The sequence below is a fragment of the Syngnathus scovelli genome, chromosome 7 (genome assembly GCF_024217435.2).
Source record: "Syngnathus scovelli strain Florida chromosome 7, RoL_Ssco_1.2, whole genome shotgun sequence".
Taxonomy (NCBI): Eukaryota; Metazoa; Chordata; class Actinopteri; order Syngnathiformes; family Syngnathidae; genus Syngnathus; species Syngnathus scovelli.
Window position 1 is genome coordinate 18,015,843 of NC_090853.1, and position 19,238 is coordinate 18,035,080.

Below are 19,238 nucleotides of genomic sequence, written 5' to 3' on the forward strand. Positions count from 1 at the left end.
GAAACCCAATCCGAGTCTTCGCCTGCAGCCGTGAACAACTACAAAATGGTGCCTGGCTCTGAAGCACCTTTGACCTTTGGCGAAGGACAAGAAAAGACTGCTGTTGTGCTTGGAGAAGGACAAGTACACTCCGGAAAACAGACAACATCCTCGGGGACGAGAAAAGACAGTGAAAAGCGGAGGAACTCACAATGATGAAAATTGACTCATTTGAACAATGGACTCATTCAAGAGTGATGGATGGGGTCGCTCTGAAGCAACAGCCAAAGAACACCAACGTGAGAGGGTGAAGTGCGGCAAAAAGAAATGGACTTGGAGTGTCCGACAACCAAATCGCACTCCTTGGCGTTACCAAATTTGGTGGAGCTTGGTTCAAAGTGGAAGGGAGGTTCATTGTGCACTGAGTTTGACAGAACTGAGGAGATTTGATAAATAAATAAATAAAAATTTGAAAAATACGTAGGGCTACAGAGAAAAGCATTATAATCAGAGATTGAACGGATTTGGATAAAACAAATAGGCTAAAACGGTAGGAAACAAGAGCAAGATCTTATATTTTGGCTCATCAAGCTTAAGACGTAGAGGTCGAGTTATATAAATTTTAGAACAGGACATTTGGCAGTCAGGAGGAAGCTAGGTTGCTCAATGTACCTACTCAATACAATAGTAAGGTTTTTTGCACCACAGTGGAGGTTGGATGGTCAGAAAGTTAGGTACGTTCAATTTTTGACATACACACAATCATGCATAGGAGTCACAAGGCGACAGTTAACAAGACAATGACTGCAATAGGGGCCACCTGCGACTGCACCGACATGAAAAAGTAGAAGTGAGAGAGCAGAGTATGGGATTATATGCTAAAACGTCTGCTATACAGTTACCAATAGGAGATTCTATCAAGAGAAGCTACATGAGAGATGGATTAGAATCCCTTTGTCTGCGTGGGTGTGTGTGTGTGTGTGTGTGTGCACACCCTGTGTGGGTGCGAGCGTGTGAGGAGAAAGAAGGCATGGGTAAGACAATCTCTTTTAAACCAGGAGGGAATAAATGGGAACGCCCCTGTCATAAATAGTTTTTGGTTAAAGGGAATCATTAGGAAGTGTTCAAACTCTTCCCGCAAACATTCCTATTTGCCAGTTAAATGGGCACTACAATTGACTACGAGAGTTGCAAACAACAGATGAAGAGCAGTCCTTGGCAGATTATATGATCAGGACGCTCAAACTGTGTCAAAGACAAATTTACTGCCGCTTGATCTTTCCTCCTCACAGGTCGACAACCCCATCAATCCAGGAGACTGGGTCTACATTGAGGTCATCAAAAGAAGGAACTGGGCCAGCCACGACGGGAGGGACCATTCCAAGTCTTGCTGACTACGCATGTTGCATCCAAGGTTGCAGGACCCACAAATGCATTAACGACGACTGCTCTCCCGGAGGAAACTGGATGGGAGCTTTTGACATCACCGCTGTGTGCCAGGATGAGAGAGCCATTTTCAAGGTGTAAGGGCTCTACTACCGACATGGCTGCACCATCGGACGGGACCTACTTCATCCAGAGTTTCAGAAGCACTGCCTCACCTGCATCCTATGGGAGCACGTGCCTGTTCAGAACGGATCGTGGTTTTGTGGTCACAGGAGTTGTCCGATGCTGCCTGCCAACTGGACAGGAGTGTGTGCGCCAGTGAGTGTGACAGACCTCACCTACAGACTAGAACATCATCAGCTGACGAAAACACGAGCACATATACAACTTCTTAGACGTGGCAGATGTGATAATGATAATGAGACGTGGATTGCGTAGATGCTGTTCTGTAGAGCATGTATTACGGAAACTTGTTGATTTGACCATCGGAAATGCTTCGCAAGTGATGGATACAATGATGTACTGTTTCTGTGTTTTTCTTTTTATTTTTTTTTTATTGATAGCATTCTGGTCGCCTGTGGCAAAGGGGCCGTGTAAGAATTTTCCTGCTAATGACATCTGGCCAGCAGGTTTTTCGCTTACACAATAAGTTTGATCTGGGGTGTTGAGGTAATGCCTCATCTTCACTGGAAAGTGTTGCTATCATTGTTTGTTGTTTTTATTTTTACTATTCTTCTTTCTTCATTATACATATATATATGTTTTTTTCTTACTTGTCTTTGTTGTTTGGGGTGACATAATCATATGATAAAACAGGAGGGAGATGTTAGGGTTTTCCAGGTTATCTTTATCGTAGGATTATGTTGGAATGTAACCTGTAATAATTATCCTCGCCTGTCCTGTCTTAACAAAAGTAGTAGAACAAAGTGCTAAGATCTTTTGAACTGATTGACTAGCTGCAGAGGAAGCAATCAAAGTTGTTTTGTTTACACAACACATCGTGTGCTTTGATCAGCAGGCCCCATCCTGTTTGCTCTCACGCCCACTCTCAACCCCCACTCTGTTTCTCTCAATAAAAATGCTCCTGCAAGAGGCCTGAGTTAGACATCATTCGATCATCGCTATTCAGACAGCGACGAATGGACTCTCCACCTGCAGGTGTCCAAAAGGACTTACTTGTCTCCCGTGTGGTTCTTGCAAAATAAGTTGGAGTGAGCAAATCTCTAACATACTACATTTTATAAAAACTACCAATCTCATTGCGTGTCCACGAGGCTACCTTCCCGCAGAATTCGTGCTGTGTCAAGTCAACTGCCTAGAAACTGAGATCAGTGCTAAGGGAGGTTAACTCAGACATGTGTTAGGTCAGACATGGGCAAACTACGGCCCGCGGCCCACATCAGGCCCACGGGGTCATTTAATCCGGCCCGCCAAACCTGAATAAATTGTATTATGAAAATTATTTTTTTTCATATTCCCTGCAATAACTATTTCCCCAGTAGATGGGGAAACGCCCGCCCGCGTATTTACTGCCGGAAGCCGTGTCAGAAAGCTCAGAGCACTCTCACAAGGGCGTGTACATACTCAGTAGTACGGACCCGACGCACTCCGCGCTCTATTTCTATCAGTGCCGAATTTCGAGTGTGGGCTGTGATGTCAGCATTCTCATAATTCACATGCTGATCTTTCAGATACAGTTTTACGCTAAAGCCACGCACGCACAAACCTTCCCCTGGAATCCTTCCATTAAAATGAGTGGCCCAAAGAGAAGAAAGGCGGACACTGAGTGCCGACCGAGTGTTTAAAAAAGAGAAGAAAATTTGGCTCTACCGACGCGTGTGAGCAGACGTTCAGCCACGTGAAAATCAACAAAGCCCCGTCACAGATCTAGGTTAATGGACCAACACCTCGGCTGTATCCTAAGAATTGCCACAACAAATTTTACTCCAGACTATGTTGCACTAGCAAAAAAAGGGAGACTAACAACACTGTTCCCACTGAAAATGAAGGGGAGTTTCTCTAGTGTGTTGTAAAAAAAAAAAAAATGCATTTTGAAAATAATTTGTACAAATAGCAGGGATTGAAACATTGACATTGATGCACCACCTGTTTGCGACTAATATTAACTTTTAAAGGTTTTAATGCCGACTTTAAGGAAGTGTTTCCCGTTTCCTCACCTCTGTCACCAGGTGTTTGTGAGTTAAAGCTCTGCTCTGATATTCAGATATCCGTCACCATGTTGCCGTTTTGATTCTTTAGTACTTTATTTAGATGTATTTTTTCAGCGATTCTTCAAGATGATATATTTGGTCAGAATGTTTGCCGTTTTATGTGATTTCGCCTCATAAGATAAACATCTTTCATAAATCTGACCTGCAGCCGCTGAAGTGATGGAAACTGTTATTCATAATAACAGTGTCGTATTTAATGAGAATCACTGATAGTAGTCTTTGGGTGAAATATTTTGTTTAATGCCGTCAATAAATGCACTTGTTTTCAAAAACCTTTTTTTTGAATATTCATGCTTTACTACCTACTAAAGGCCAAAACATTTTATGTAATGACCTTTACATGTCATTTATAATACTTTATAGAAACACTACATTCATCCTGGTTCGGCCCCCCAGTCAAAATTTAGAACCCAATTCGGCCCGGAAGTCAAAATGTTTTCCCACCCCTGGGTTAGGTTGTACTGGTTCTCAGGAGGTTCTGTTATCATCCAACAGTGTCATGTGCCGTGCTACATGTCACCCAGCCGGTAACCTTCCACCATACTCTATCAGTCACAGCCACTCATCAACTCAATCACCTGCACCTTTTCCTGCTTATCAACCAGCTCCAATTTAAACACCACACACTTGTCACTTCCTTGTCAGTTTGTCCTCGAATGCCACCCGTATGTTCCTGTGTCTCGTACCTTGCTTCTTGTTCTGATTCACAGTTGTCGACCTTGTTCCTTTTACTGACAGACTACGCCCAAATGCCGCCTGCCCTGACGAATCGCCCGTCCACCTACCAAGCCCAAATGCTGCCTGTCCTGACCAATTGCCCATCCACCGATCAAGCCCGAATGCCCCCAGCCGTGACCGAGTGCCCGACCACGTCGTCACCTCGCCCTTTGATCACGCCGAGCACGATTCCCCTCAGCCCTCATTGAACAGTGTGCTGCATTTGGTCTTCCTATCTGTCCGCTGATAATAATATTTTTGATTGTCTGTTTTATGAGTTTGTTTGATGTTTTCCTATGACTGATTCAATAAATGACATGCTTTGAGAATATCTGAGAGGATTAGAATGTTTCTAGTATTACAAGATGAGTTGGTCTTAAATTTATATGCATAATGGTCTGAAAAGGTCTTAAATTTCACTTACTCAAACCTGCAAGAACCCTGACATCTGTAAGCAATATATCTTCTTAAAAAGACTATGGAAGATGTCCTCTCCACCGCTTATGCCACCCACCATTGTTTCCCTGACAGAAAGAATCTACAAACGCATAGAGCAGACACATGTTCTCAAGTTTAATATATGTACCAATTATTACCCGGACATTGAGACAATTAACAGCAACTGAAACAGAGGTGGCATCTACAGTGAGTGAGTGAGTGAGTGAGTGAGTGAGTGAGTGAGTGAGTGAGTGAGTGAGTGAGTGAGTGAGTGAGTGAGTGAGTGAGTGAGTGAGTGGAGATTTCGCAAATCTACCAAATCACAATATTTAGTGTGTGTCGTCAGCAGAGTGTATGCATCATCATGGCTGCTTCATAGGGTTACTCTTTGGTTTTGGACAGCTGCTCAAAAGACACTCCAATACATCATCCTCATCGGCATCACAGTCTCGAAAGACCATAGATTTCTTGTGTCTGGAAGTTAGGTGTTCTTTGCACAGCGCCTGCTGTGGCTGGTGAGTCCTATCCGTGAGAGACAGACACGGCCGCAGATGTTACAGGTGTGGGCCGGATCCGGTGAAGGTGGGGGCATGGTGGCTTGCTGCTTCCTCAACTTCCTTTTCATTTCTCGATGTTGAGCCAGGGTGATTTCGTAGGTCTGCAGCCCGTTACCATTTGTGGTGATCCTGGGCGACGTCTTCCCAGGTAGCTGCGTTGATGTTGAAGGATTTGAGGTCTTGTTTGCAGACATCCTTGTAGCGGAGCAATGGGTGGCCTGCTTGCCTTTTGCCTGATTTTAGCTCTGCATATAAGATGTCCTTTGGCATACGATCGTCTTCCATCCGACAGACATGGCCCAGCCAATGGAGACGCTGCTGCTTCAGCAGGGAGAGGATAGTGGGGAGCTGTGCACTCTCCAGGACTGCACTGTCTGTGATCCTGTGCCGCCAGGTGATGCCCAGTATGTGTCTCAGGCAACGCAGATGGAAAGAGTTTAGCCTTCTCTCTTGATGTGCATAAAGAGTCCAGGCTTCGCTGCCATACAGGAGTGTACTGATGACACAGGCCCTGTACACTTGCACCTTTGTATGGATGGTGAGCTTGCTGTTCTGCCATACTCTGGGTGTCAGTTTTCCTAAGGTAGAAGCTGCTTTCCCAATCCGGCTGCTGACCTCGGCATCGAGTGACAAATTGCAGGTGATGGTAGACCCAAGATAGATAAAGCTGCTTACAGCTTCCAGTGTGTAGTTGTTGATGGTGATGGAGGGTGGGAGAGTGGTCCCCTGGCCCATTGTCTTGGTTTTGTTTAGGCTGATGGTCAGGTTGAAGTCCTGACATGCTTGGCTGAACCGGTCTAGGAGAATCTGCAGGTGTTCCTTAGTGTGTGTTGCCAATGCTGCATCATCGGCAAACAACATGCCCCTAATGGTGAGTGGTCTAATCTTGGTTTTTGCTCTCAGTCGGGATAGGTTGTCTAGTTTGCTGTCTGTCCTGCTGTGTAAGTAAACTCCCTCAGTTGATGTTCCGAAAGCTTGGCGCAGGAGGAGAGAGAAGAATATCCCAAACAGAGTGGGTGCCAGCACGCATCCCTGTTTGACACCACAGCGGATGTTAAAGGACTCAGATGTGCACCCATCGTACTGGACAGTACCTTTCATGTCAGTGTGGAAGGACGGGAGGATGCTGAGGAGTTTTGGCGGGCAACCTATCCGTTCCACCAGTTGGAAAAGGCCGCTCCTGCTCACCAGGTCAAAAGCCTTGGTAAGGTCAACGAAGGCCATGTAGAGAGGTTTGTGTTTTTCTCTGCATTTCTCCTGCAGCTGTCTCAGGGTGAAGATCATATCCAGAGTTGATCTTCCTGCTCTGAACCCTGTGACTCTGGGTAGAGCTTCTCTGCGAGGACTTGGAGTCTGTTTAGTATAACTCGAGCAAAGAGCTTACCGGTAATGCTGAGTAGGGAGATGCCACGGTAGTTGTTACAGTCACTCCTGTCTCCCTTGTTTTTGTACAAGGTGACGATGTTAGCATTTCTCATGTCCTGTGGGACAGAGCCTTCTTTCCAGCACAGGCATAAGAGCTTGTGCAGTCTATGCAGAAGAGCAGGCTTCCCACACTTGAGGACTTCGGCTGTTATCCCATCGGTGCATGGAGCTTTTCCGCTGGGCAGGCTGTTTATTGCTTTGCTTAGCTCCTCAGTTGTTGGTTCCATGTTGAGCTCTTCCATGACAGCCCTACATGCCTGAGGGCTGCATCAGAGACGCTGTTGTCCCTGACATAGAGCTCTGAGTAGTGTTCCACCCAGCGGTCCAGCTGCTTAGAGCAATCAACGATGGTTTCTCCCGAAGCTGATTTCAGCGGGACGATTTTGCGGGGTGATGGTCCAACTGCCTTTTTCATGCCATCGAACATGAGTCTGATGTTGCCTGTGTCAGCAGCTGCTTGAATGTTGCTACAGAGCTGTAGCCAATAGTCATTAGCACAACGTCTAGCGGCTTGTTGGAGTTTCCCCCTAGAGGATCGGAGGGTCTGTAGAGTTTTGGTGTTTGGAGTGTGGTTGTAATTTGTGAGTGCGACGCGTTTTTCTTCAAGGATTGGTGCCAATGATGTTAAATTGGCATTGAACCAGTCATTTGGCTTTCCCTGCTTTTTGCCGAAGACCGACAGGGCCGTGCTGTGTATGGCATCCCTCAAGCCATCCCAGTACCGCTGGGCAGAGCTGGACAGGGGTGGGTCGTGGAGGGAGACCTCTAAGGCACAGAGGAAGGCTGTAGCTTTGATTGGGTCAGTTGTTTTACTACTGTCGATGTGTGGGGCTCCCTTTGGTTTGGATCTATGTAGGTTTTTTGCCGGTAGCTTGACTCTACAGAGCACTGTGTCGCAGACTGCACTGTGGAGACTGCGTGTTTGAAGGATGCCTCTGAGATCAGAAGTGCGTGTTATGATCAGGTCTAACTGGTGCCAGTGACCTGAGTGTGGATGTCTCCAAGAGACTTTGTGAATGGGTTTGGTCTGGAAGTATGTGTTGGTGATGCAGAGGTGGTGATATGTGCAGAACTCCAGAAGTCGCTGCCCATTTTCGTTTAGCTTACCGATGCCATGGTGTCCCAAGCAGGATGGCCAGGAGTCACGATCGGCTCCGACTCTAGCATTAAAGTCACCAAGTAGGTAGAGCTGTTCACGGCTGGGAATGTTTTTAAGAGTCGCTTCGAGTTCATCATAAAACCTGTCTTTTATTTCCTGGGGGAGCTAAGTGTTGGAGCGTACACACTCACTAGGTGGACAGGTCCCATGGATGTATTGAGGCAGAGAGCCAGGATTCTCTCAGAGCCGCCTGTGGGTGGTACCACTGCTCCCAGGAGTGTGTTCCTGACAGCGAACCCTACTCCGTATTCCCTGGTTTCCTCAGGGGGCTTCCCCCGCCAAAAGAAGTGAGCCAGATCCATGCAGTCGTGTTTCCTGGAGGGTCGAGATGTAAATTCTGAGTTTCAGGAGTTCGTTGTTTATAACTGCAATTTTACGGACATCACTAATTTCTTGTAGGTTGTCACTGAGCCCGGGTGTCATAGTCCTGACATTCCAGCACCCCAGGCGTAGTGCTGGAATCTTCGGTAATTTCCTTGTGTTGCTTGGTGCGTAAATTTACAGCCCACTTGTTAGGATAGATCCCTGAGCTCCAAGCACCCAATGAAGCAGGCAGGCTGTGGCGGGAAAGCACCTTATTGGCTGGGGGCTGCCCAGCTTGAGGCAGGCGGTAGCTGTCCAATGAGACCGAACATCTTTCCCACCGTCGGAGGTAGCCCCTGGCACCCATACTCTACGCCAACAAGAAAGGGCTTATAACCGGTAACTGCTAACCTCCCGTGTTTTGTCTCCACTGGTTAGTGGAGCTGAAGTTTCCTCTCCAGTGCACAAGAAGCCTGGGCAAGTTTTTTGGAAGGCTTGAGTTTCCCAGGCATCAGGGCTCCCCTCTCGGCCTTCCTGTTGTCATCCAAGGAACGGTGAACCGATACATTTGGCATCAGGTTGGATGCAGGAGTTGCCAGAACAATGCTTTTTTGAAGCATGAGTCTGCCTAACGGAGTCCGAGCTGGGTTTTCTGTCGGGGTTTGCTCCCTTAGCCTTTTCGTTCTAGACGATACCCACAAGGCAGCGGGGGTGCTATTTCACCCATAGCTGGGACAGTGATTTGCGGGCGCAAGGACATCCACGCGCCGGTGGGCCTGTACATCACGCCTAGCGGCCCACTGTTGCTCCCCCGGTCGATCCCCTGCAATTTGGCCTGGAGCCGTGAGGCACCCAGTTACCATGTGTGGCCACGAGGAGGCATGCAGAAGTCTTGACGGTGGAGAGGCTATGTACCGGCTGAGGAGACTTACGCACTCGGCTCCTCTTTTCGCCCCTGGAAACAGGGGGCTAGCCGGCGGCAGTAGCTGAAAGCAGAAGGTAGCAAGCAGGAAGAAGCATGCAACATGCACTAACTACGAGCACTACTACTCCAACACCACTGCATTTCGCATCACAGCGCCCTGTGTGCAAGCACACACACACACACACACACTCCAATACACAAATAGAGTAAAAAGAACCTTGTTCTCTTACAAAAATGTCATATGTTTCGCCATTTTCTCCTTTTATTAAAACTTGTTTTGTCTCATTCTCTCCTTCATACAGTGTCATGCCACAGCAAGAGCATGAAGATGCAAAAATGCAAAGAAATTAGGGGAAACTGTCTGGAAAGGAAAAGCAGCACACGCAAATTTACATTTTCTTCAAACAACAGTTAGGTGAAGTGTGGTGGCTGCAGCAATAAAGATCTCGCTTCTGTATGTAAGGGTTTGACTTGAGCAGATGGTCAAAAATTGGCATTGGTCCTATAACATATGGAGCGTACTGTATGCACATGGAAAAGTTTGCAGAGACCCAGGGCATGCGGCGCAAGCTTAGGTCCTGTGCCAACTGAACCTGGCACAAAATAAACACAGAGGTTGTAGACTGCTTCTATGACTTCCCCCCATTCGGACCATGTGGGTGGTTTTATAATTTTGGAACAATTTTGCTGATGGATGTCATCTTTTTATTGCTTCAATAATTGCTCCCAGAAATGTTTGTGCTTGTGCCTGCATACCACCGAAACAGGGATGACAAAAGAAGGCACAAAAGGACAAATGAGAAAAGTCTAGACCAGTGGTTCTTAACCTTTTTGGAGGTACTGAACCCCATCAGGTTCATATGTGCATTCACCGAACCCCTCTTTAGCGGGGGGGAGGGGTAACGAACCCCATCAGTTTCATGTGCGCATTCACCGAACCCCTCTATGAGGAGTGGGGGGGGGGGGGGATGACATACCAGCAAATCAATGTGACTTCTGCTATTGCCTTTGCGAGACCAGTTCAGATATGCGTTATCGCAAATTTACACGGCATTCAGGTGTGTCGGAGCAATGATACCAGCTCTGCCGAACCCCTGAAGCCGACTCACCGAACCCCTAGGGTTAAGGTTAAGAACCACTGGTCTAGACCATTCATCAAGGGCCACTATCCTGCATGTTTATGATGATTCACTCCTTCAACACCCCTGATTCAAATACAATGATCCCTTGCCACTGTGTGCTTCACCTTTTGTGAGTGCGCTACTTCGCAGGTTTATAAGTGACGGGACAACCGAGTTTTAGATTTGAACAACAGGACGGAATTGTATTTGTCAAAAGTGAGTTAGAGGTGTCATCACTGCGGTTGATAAGTTGATAACTTTGTTAACGGTAGAAATTAGACCATTTTGATTATTGTAGCCTGTGTGGATGAGTTTTGAGGGATAGGTAGCATGGGCATGGATAAGGGCGTATTTGTACAATTGAAGGTGGTCGGTAGACTATTGTGATCATTAGGGGCTCGAGGTATTTGAAAGCAATGTGTTTGAATGATTCAACCTGGGGGCTGGAAATCTGTTTAACTTTGAGGCAATTATTTAAAACAAAAGCAACACCACAACCTCTAACAATGGGACTGGGTTGAATTGTATTCAGAGGAAATCGCTTGATTGAGGGGAAAATAATCTATAGTAGTGCCAGGTTTCAGCGATACAGAAGATATGCAGGTTATTTATCCATGATGAAATCATTCAGAACGGCTGCTTTGGTGTTGAGCAAGTTTGAGAATTTGTACCGTGTACGATAATGTAAGATGTGAGAGAGCAGGGGATGTATGGAAACCTTTAAACTTATTTCTTCTTGCTTTTTCTTGCTACCATGTACAATATTGTGAGATGTGAGGGAGCTGGGTGATGTATGGACATCTTTGAACTTGTTTTTCTTTTTTTATGATGGTCCAGGGAGGTCAGATAGTTATGATGGGGAGAATGGGATTATTGGTATTGATAGTTATTAAAATATAACCTTATCAGAGAACTGTCTCGAATTTACGGAACATCGATCCATCCATCCAGCCATTACCTGTACCGCTTGTCACGGGCGTGCTGGAGCCTATCACTGGGTAGTAGGCGGGGGACACCCTGAACCGGCTGCCAGCCAATCGCAGGACACACAGAGACGAACAACCATCTTGCACTCACGCCTATGGGCAATTTGGAGTGCTCAATCAGCCTATCAAGCATGTTTTTGGGATGTGGGAGGAAACAGGAATTCCCGAGGAAAACCCATGCAGGCATGGGTAGAACATGCAAACTCCACACAGGGAGGGAAGTGGAATCGAAGCTGTAACCTCTGAACTGTGAGGCAGACGTGCTAAACAATGGGTCGCCGTGCCGCCCTGGATGGAAAATTTACATCTAAATTTAAAATTTTTAAAAGTTCTTGGAAGTGCTGATACCAAAATAATTATAAAATATAATTTAGGTAGTATTGTCATCATTAAGGTATTTATCCAAATGTCCAATAAAATAACTGCGGGTTGGGGAGTGATGCCGAAATAGCTTCAGTTCTACAGTCAGTGTTTCAGATGGACTGAGCTAAAATAGTCTCAAATGCACTAGACAAGATGTAGTTTTATCAGATTTATGTCTATATAATACAATTATAGTATTTCACAAAAGTACATTTTGGGTATGTACAAAGGTGGGTTAGTCGTATGCTTGTATGCTCTTCACCTGTCATTTGAGCAGATCTGGAAGTGTGTTACCATTTTGTAGGCAACGCCTTGATCTTATTCAAACCAATTTACCAAGGTGTACAAACATCAAGAGGTCCAGAGACAAAAACATATTTTTATGATCTCATTATTTTGACTGATAATCAAATTTAATTGCCATTTACAAAAACAGAACATGACATATGAATCCTGCAATTACAGTTAATACAATTGCAACTATACAAGAATTTATTTCAAATTGAAACACACATTTAACTTCATAGGCTATTAATGACATTGTATCTTAATTAATTGACATCCAGCGGATGACTAAACTGTTTCTCAATTTTTAGCTGTTCATGGAAAAGCTTAAATTCCTTTTCATATAGTTTGTTTGCCACATTGTAGTGTGAAGCCAATAAATTAATGCTGTTAAACTTCCTGTGACGCTCTTCTTGCGAGTCATCTTCATAATTTAGGTTGTACAACTCTTAACCTAGATGATTTGTTGATGTGTCATCAGCTTTGGGTTTTGAATACCACTAAGGATGATACAAATCCTTTATTGTCATGAGTGTACAGCGTGATTTTTCCACTTTATTAACAGAGTCTGCCCAGTAACCCTAACTCTGTAGAAATTTATATAAATTAATATTGTTTTGATCTGGTCACGGTCAGTGACATACGTGATTACAGGAACTGCATTGGGTTAAATTCTTAATATAAATATTCACATCTTTTACTGATGCACCAAGTTAGAGCAAGCGGTTTCGATTATCTGCAGCATTGGTTCTTCTGAGAATGTCTTCCATATGAAAGGAAATTATTGTAGTGCTTGAAATCCTTAACTGAATCAAAAATCAAAACGAATTGTGAATCGAACTGAATTGATTTTGAGAAGCTGAATCAATACCCACGAACGCTAAGAAATCGCAAGTAAATTGCATTGTCGTTTTATGACACAAGTCGTAGGCAGGGTGTTAGTCAGTCAGTCAGTCAGTCAGTCAGTTATGACTGGATTGTACATGTTCTCCCCGTGTCTGCTAGGGTTTCCTCCCTGTGCTCGGGTTTCCTCCCACATCCCAAAAAAACATGCATGACAGGCCGATTGACCGCTCCTAATTCTCTCTAGGTTTGATTGAGTGTGAATGGTTGTTTGTCTATGTGTGCCCTGCGATTGGCTGGTGACCAGTTCACGGTGTACCCCACTAACCGCCCAAAGACTTCTGGGATAGGCTCCACCATGTGCACAAGCCTTGTGAGGATAAAGTGGCTCAGAAAAAGGATAGTTGTGAGTGTGTCATAGAAGTATTAACAAGAGGATACACTGAATATCCACTCACAGGACATATTAAGTCATTCCAAAGCAAGTAGCAACCACACACATTTTCATAATCAAACCTTATTTCTGACTTGTCCATTACTCCAGTCCCCAGTCCATCACACAATCCTAAAAATAAACAAAACCTGTATCCCTCCCACTATACACACACATACAGCCCATTATTTCTAAATGTGTCTGTACATAACACCGTGGCCACAAATCCTTCAGTAGGATGGATGAGTGTCTTCAACCCATTCATCATCTGCCTTTCTGTCTTATCCGCCACTCTCACCACTGTTTTTATATCAGCCAGCAGTCAAACTGACAACGTATGGCTCGTGCTCCCTCTCGCTCTCTCTCGCTCGCTCTCTAAATGTCTCTGTATTTCTCTTTTTTCTTACTCCCATGTGCCCCCCTTGCTTTGCATCTGCACTTGACCGTGTACACAGTCGTGGGCGTCCACAACCTCCCTTGTCTCCCTGCTTTTGCACAGGCCTTCTTTATTCTTTGAGTCAACATCAATCTTTCTTTTTTCTGTGTACCATTGGGACCAAAATGGGACCTTCAGAGTAGGCCATAAAAATGCCCTATAAAAAAAAATAAAAATACAACACAAAGAAGAAAGTGTAATGATGAAATTTAACTGCTCCTCTTGGTGCACTGGGGTCTGGCCCACAGTGTGTGGATATGTGTCTCTTCAGCAACCATGAGGCCTGGTCACTGAACCTGAAACGCCCTGTTGCGAAAAGCGGGGAGGGTCAATGTCATAATCCTATGATCAGAGTTATCACTTTTTAAAGATGCACTATAGATTTTGTTGGGAAAACCATTTACACTAGTATAAAATGGAAGGTGGCAGGGGAAGTTCAAAATATTAAAGGGCTGGGGAGCCGGAGTACCAGTAAAAAATGCTTGATGGCTTCAGTGTATTAACTCGTATAGTAGCAGTTTAATCCTTGGTAAAGGATGGATATTGATTTCAGTGTATGTAATTTAGTTAGGAAAGGAAATAAAAGAAACCTGAGAGACAGTGCTGAATATACATTTGTTTGCAGTGGAGCATGACACAATTTATTTTAATATCAAACAAATGCCAGAGTGCCATATTTCCAATAAATAGATCCCGAGTTATGCTGTCCAACTGTGTGTAGAGTGGAAACCATGTGGCCCTTCAGACCTGTGTGTGGGGGCAGGACAATTTTCAGTTCAGTTACTGGCCTGCGCCCAGCACTCTCTGGGCTCAGATGCTGGCTCACTGGCCTTCCAACAGTTTTCCCTGCCGCCCACCTGTTCCTGGCTGTGCTCCTCCCTGCCTGGCCCACCAGTGTGGAAAATATTTGATGGGTCTGTAGGGACCAATGAAGAAAGAGTGAGGATCTCTGGATAGAGTAAAAGACATGGGATAAGCAAAATGCACTGATTAACAAGTTTTGACATGGGTATGGAAGATTTCCTGCTGCACCAGCCCTCATTGGGTGTCCTGCCAATATTTAGGAAGATCACGGTCCAACTATTTTTCATGCCATCAAGCAAAAATGAATACATTTCAATTTCCTGAATAATATTACCCACCAACAACCGAAGGCAAACGAGCTAAGGTGATCAAGTTTGGCGTTGAGGTACCAAAATAAAGTAGTAGTAAAAATAACCTTGGGTTCAATGGACTGTTGATATTTGAACACCTACAAATAAGCACAACATTAAGGCGCCACACCCTATTAGAATGGTTGCTAAAAATATTAGAAAAAAAATTAGAAACCAAAACTTTAAAGAAAACTGTGACGAGCCTACTGATATAAAAATACAATGTGTCATATGATACGCATTCCATATTAAATCTACTGTGACGTGAGTGTTGATATCTTTAGTATGATGTCGACAATAGGAGACTGAGCGTGTGCTGCTGATTTGTGCAAGGGCCGATACAAAAATTCATCAATTGTGTCTAATGTTGTTATTGCAATTCATAAACAATGTTGTGAAGTGCTGAATTGTTGAGGGTGTAATGAGGAAAGTTGCAGTCTTGAGGGCGCACCGAGGGCAGGTCTCCGAGCAGCAGGAACATGCGCTTCGTAAACTGTATCATATGCAATGGATCTCCTAAGCTGGGCCTTCAGTGCAATCTACCAGACCATCTCCACTCGACGTCCAGGAACTTGGGAGTCGTGATGCCCCCAAGGTACCTCTCTTGCAGGGTACACGAAGGACAGCTGGAACAAGTGGCGTGTCATGTGCCTCGTGTTAGATGATGACAATGTTCAGGAGATGTCATGAGATGTCTGGACTCAATAAGAAAATGGTTAAGCATGGGAAATGACTAGCTGTGATCTGTTGGTGCAGGTGCCTGCGAGATTGTGACTCCAACTCTCTTGAAATTCAATTGTTACTGTTGTATTTATATCAAACTGTCGAGATCTGTTATAACTCAGTTAACTTGCTGAACTTGTCGTTGCTGTATTTAAATCAGATTTTAACCTGTGTCAATTTTCTGACTCTTTGTTTATTCCACTTCTTGTTTATAGTCGTATTCTAGGTAATACTGCGAATATGTAGACTGAGTGAATCTTTGGTTGAAATCGGGACGGGACGGGACTAGATAAGCAAAATTGCTTCAACTTGCCTACCTTTTTGACAAGTCATGGAAAACAAAATGTGAAATGAAGTTGAAAGAAGTGTGATTATGTACTTGCCAAAATAAACAACTCAAATAAAAAAAATCAAAAGTTGTGTCCATCAGACTAACACAAATTATTACTGGATATTCAGCATATGGATTATGTGGCTTCATTTACTACCATTAAAACTTAGTACTTATCGTATTTATTCTAATTATCGCCCATATTCTAATAATCGCCCAGTGTGTGCTAGCGATGACATAAATAAAAAACATTGACACCTCTAATTATCGCCCATGCTGCTAAAAATTTCCCCAAAACTTACGTTTTCCTCCGCGACCGCATGCCGACGTCATTGCGCAAGTTTAAATATGACTGATTTGACAGCACATCGAATGTCCCTTTTAAATTGTTTTTCTCCATAAACTATGATACAGTTACATTCGTCACTCCGCTACAATATCCTCACACAATTTCGTTATCGGGGCGTGCGCTCGAACAAGACGATCACGATAACATGACGTGCGCAACATGTGATGTGCGACGGTAACGTGTCGCATCGATGGAGCCTCAATTGACGCACCCGGCTGTTAGAGGTAGATCAAAACAGCCGCTGTTCTAGTAAATATACAAAATATATTTACTAGAAAATACACATATTATCGCCCATTTCAGTGCCCCTTGGCGATCGGACAAAAACTGTTCGCTGTTGGACATAAACCTTCGCTAATTATCGCCCTGGGCGATAATTAGAATAAATACGGTATGTGACGAACCGGGCAGAACAACCAACTGCAGCACGACACATACTTTATTGAAAGGGGAAGTGGATGGCTGAGTGGTTGGCCGGACTGGAGCGAGTGGGTGGGTGATTGGCGGCCCACGGCTGACTGGAAAGCTCCCTCGGTCGGTAGCTGGTCGTGAGAGGACAAGCCGGCTGGCCACTGGAAGCAATCTGACACTGAGAAGAGCAGGTGCACTGGGACGCAGCGTGTAAGCATGGTCGGGGGCAAGCAGTTGGTCAGGATGGGCAGCGTTTAGGGCTAATCAGGTCAAAGCATAGACAAAGTTGGCACCGGGGTTCAGTCGGAAAGAACACAGTGTGTACACGGACAAACTAACAATGATAGCAGGGAGCACAGGGTTTAAATAACGCCCTCTAGCAAGCGGGAATGGGTGCTGGTGATTAGTTCATGTGGGCGTGACTGAGAACTATTGGCGTCAATGGGAATTTTACCGACTGAGTGGCAGGTGGCGCAGGCACGTGACAACATATTTATCTATGACAAGCAGTCCAATTTTATTCAGATTTGAAAGTAACGTAATGTCAATCTCTCTTGGTGCTGGTGTGTATTGATAATCCAAATTGACAGGCATGAAAAGGTAATTAAACTTAAGTTAGTTTTAACTTGCTGTAAAATAGGAAAGCAGGCCAGACAAGAGACACATTCTTTATTTACTTGTCATTTTTGGCCACTAACTGTTAAAATATGTGGTTGATCTGTACTTTGTCCTAAATCGTTTACTGTTGATGTTGGACTATATCGCCTCCGTCACCTTATCATGGTGGAGGGGTTTGCGTGTCCTCATGATCCTAGGAGCCAAGTTGTCTTGGGCTTTATTCCTCTGGCAGGGTCACTCATGGCAAACAAACAGACAAAGCATGACTTATAGACTTATGATGATAAGAAATGGACACAGTTTTCCCTTGCCTGGACGCGGGTCAACGAGGCACTTCTCTGAAGCCAGGCCTGGAGGCAGGGCTCCAAGGCGAGCGTCTGTTGGCGGGGACTTCACCCAAAAGTACTTCACAGTACTCCTTATTATCCAGTACCAAGCACTGCCAAATGGCGCTGGGATTACATCTCATAGGAATGTGGTAAAGAGGGATGGGTGTGGGTGTGAGAAGCAAAGATGCCAAAGGTTTACAGCACCCTCTCAGGCTGAAATTAACTTTTAGTCACAGGAAAAATCTGATAGTTGGGGAGCCACCATCCTACAGGGCAGTGTTTTCCAACCACTGTGCCCCGGCACACTGGTGTGCCATGAGAGATGTTCAGCTGTGTGATGGGAAATTATCCAATATTAATTACAGAGCGCATTGTAAGTCGGATCGCCACACCACTGGTCAGTTAGCGCAAGGCTTGGTCAGCCACATGTTAATCACACATACGCGGCGAATCGGAGAATCTTTAGATTTCATGTTGTGTTGGTCTGATTGTATTGCATCGGCACATATTCAGTTTGTGTGCGTTTGCGGTCTGATGGAAATCAGAGCATGCAGTTCAACCGGAAAACCTGGATTGTTCATTTTTACATAAAATACACAGGCAGCATGCTGGCGCACTGGTTAGCACGTCCACCTCGGCTGTGGTAGCCACTCAGCTTATGCCAGAAGAGCAGAGCGTCTTTACTTTGTTCTCATTGTCTCAATATTTATAGAGCTAGTCTAAAACAGTGAACGAAGTCATGTTGATTCTTTTGGATTTTAATCACAATCACTTTCAAAGTTTATTCCTTACACCAGGGGTGTCAAACTCATTTTGGTCTGGGGGCCGCATACAACTTAATCGGATCTCAAGGGGGCCAGACCAGTAAACTCATTCCAAAATTACATAGAACTAACAATAAGTCCACTTTTTTTCTTTGTATTAGTGCAAAGAAGATGTAAATTATAAAAATCTTTTTATGAAATGAATCGTCCCTTTTACTAAATATATTATGAACAACCTAAGAGTTTTTAAGAAAAGTATGTGCAATTTCAACAACACTTTTACTCACTTTAACATTTATTCAAGTGCAAAACTCACATAACATATATGGCATGCATAAGAAATAATGCAAAGAAAACTGACAAGAAAACTGACTAGCACTGACTTTCCCAGCAATTACAACAGCAAATATTCAGAGCTGTTTATTTTTATTCAAGATTCAAGAGTTTTTTATTCGCCATGTTTGAGCGTGCCAAACAAGGAATTTGACTTCGGTAAATCACAGCCTCAGTTCAACATTTATAGTGCAATGTTGAAAGCAGCATTCCATAGGATTTAGTCTTGCTCAGTATTTGCCCCTGAAACTTGGCATCTTTTAGCCTGCACAAGTGCATCAATATCAGGCATCATGTCCTGAGAAGCAGCCAGTTTCAGAATCTCATTTAAGTGCTTATGTGTGAGCTTTGAGCGAAGCTTTGTTTTATTAATGTTCATTACTGAGAAGACCTGCTCTCAAAGGTAGGTAGTCCCAAACATGGACAACATTTTTGCAGCCAGTGCTGTCAATTTAGGATAGCCTGGTAGGAGATACTTGTAAAATGTGTCCAAGCCCACAGAAGCAAATTTGTCCTTCAATTCTACATCACACTGCAAATCAATGATTTCAAGTTGCATTTCAAACGGGCACATCAGAAGCTCTGACTGTGAATGGTGAGCGAAAAAATGCAAATTCTGTCTCAAGTTCGCTAAAGACC

General features: G+C 44.4%; 1 long non-coding RNA gene across 1 annotated transcript in view; it reads left to right on the forward strand.

The window, feature by feature from the left end:
* The first annotated feature begins 644 nt into the window (after window positions 1-644).
* The window catches only part of LOC125972310 (uncharacterized), a 31,564-nt gene continuing 12,970 nt past the window's right edge, over window positions 645-19,238 (forward strand). Inside the window, exon 1 of the long non-coding RNA XR_007482753.2 lies at window positions 645-2,205. This is a non-coding gene — a long non-coding RNA (uncharacterized lncRNA). The remainder of the gene's footprint in view (window positions 2,206-19,238) is intronic.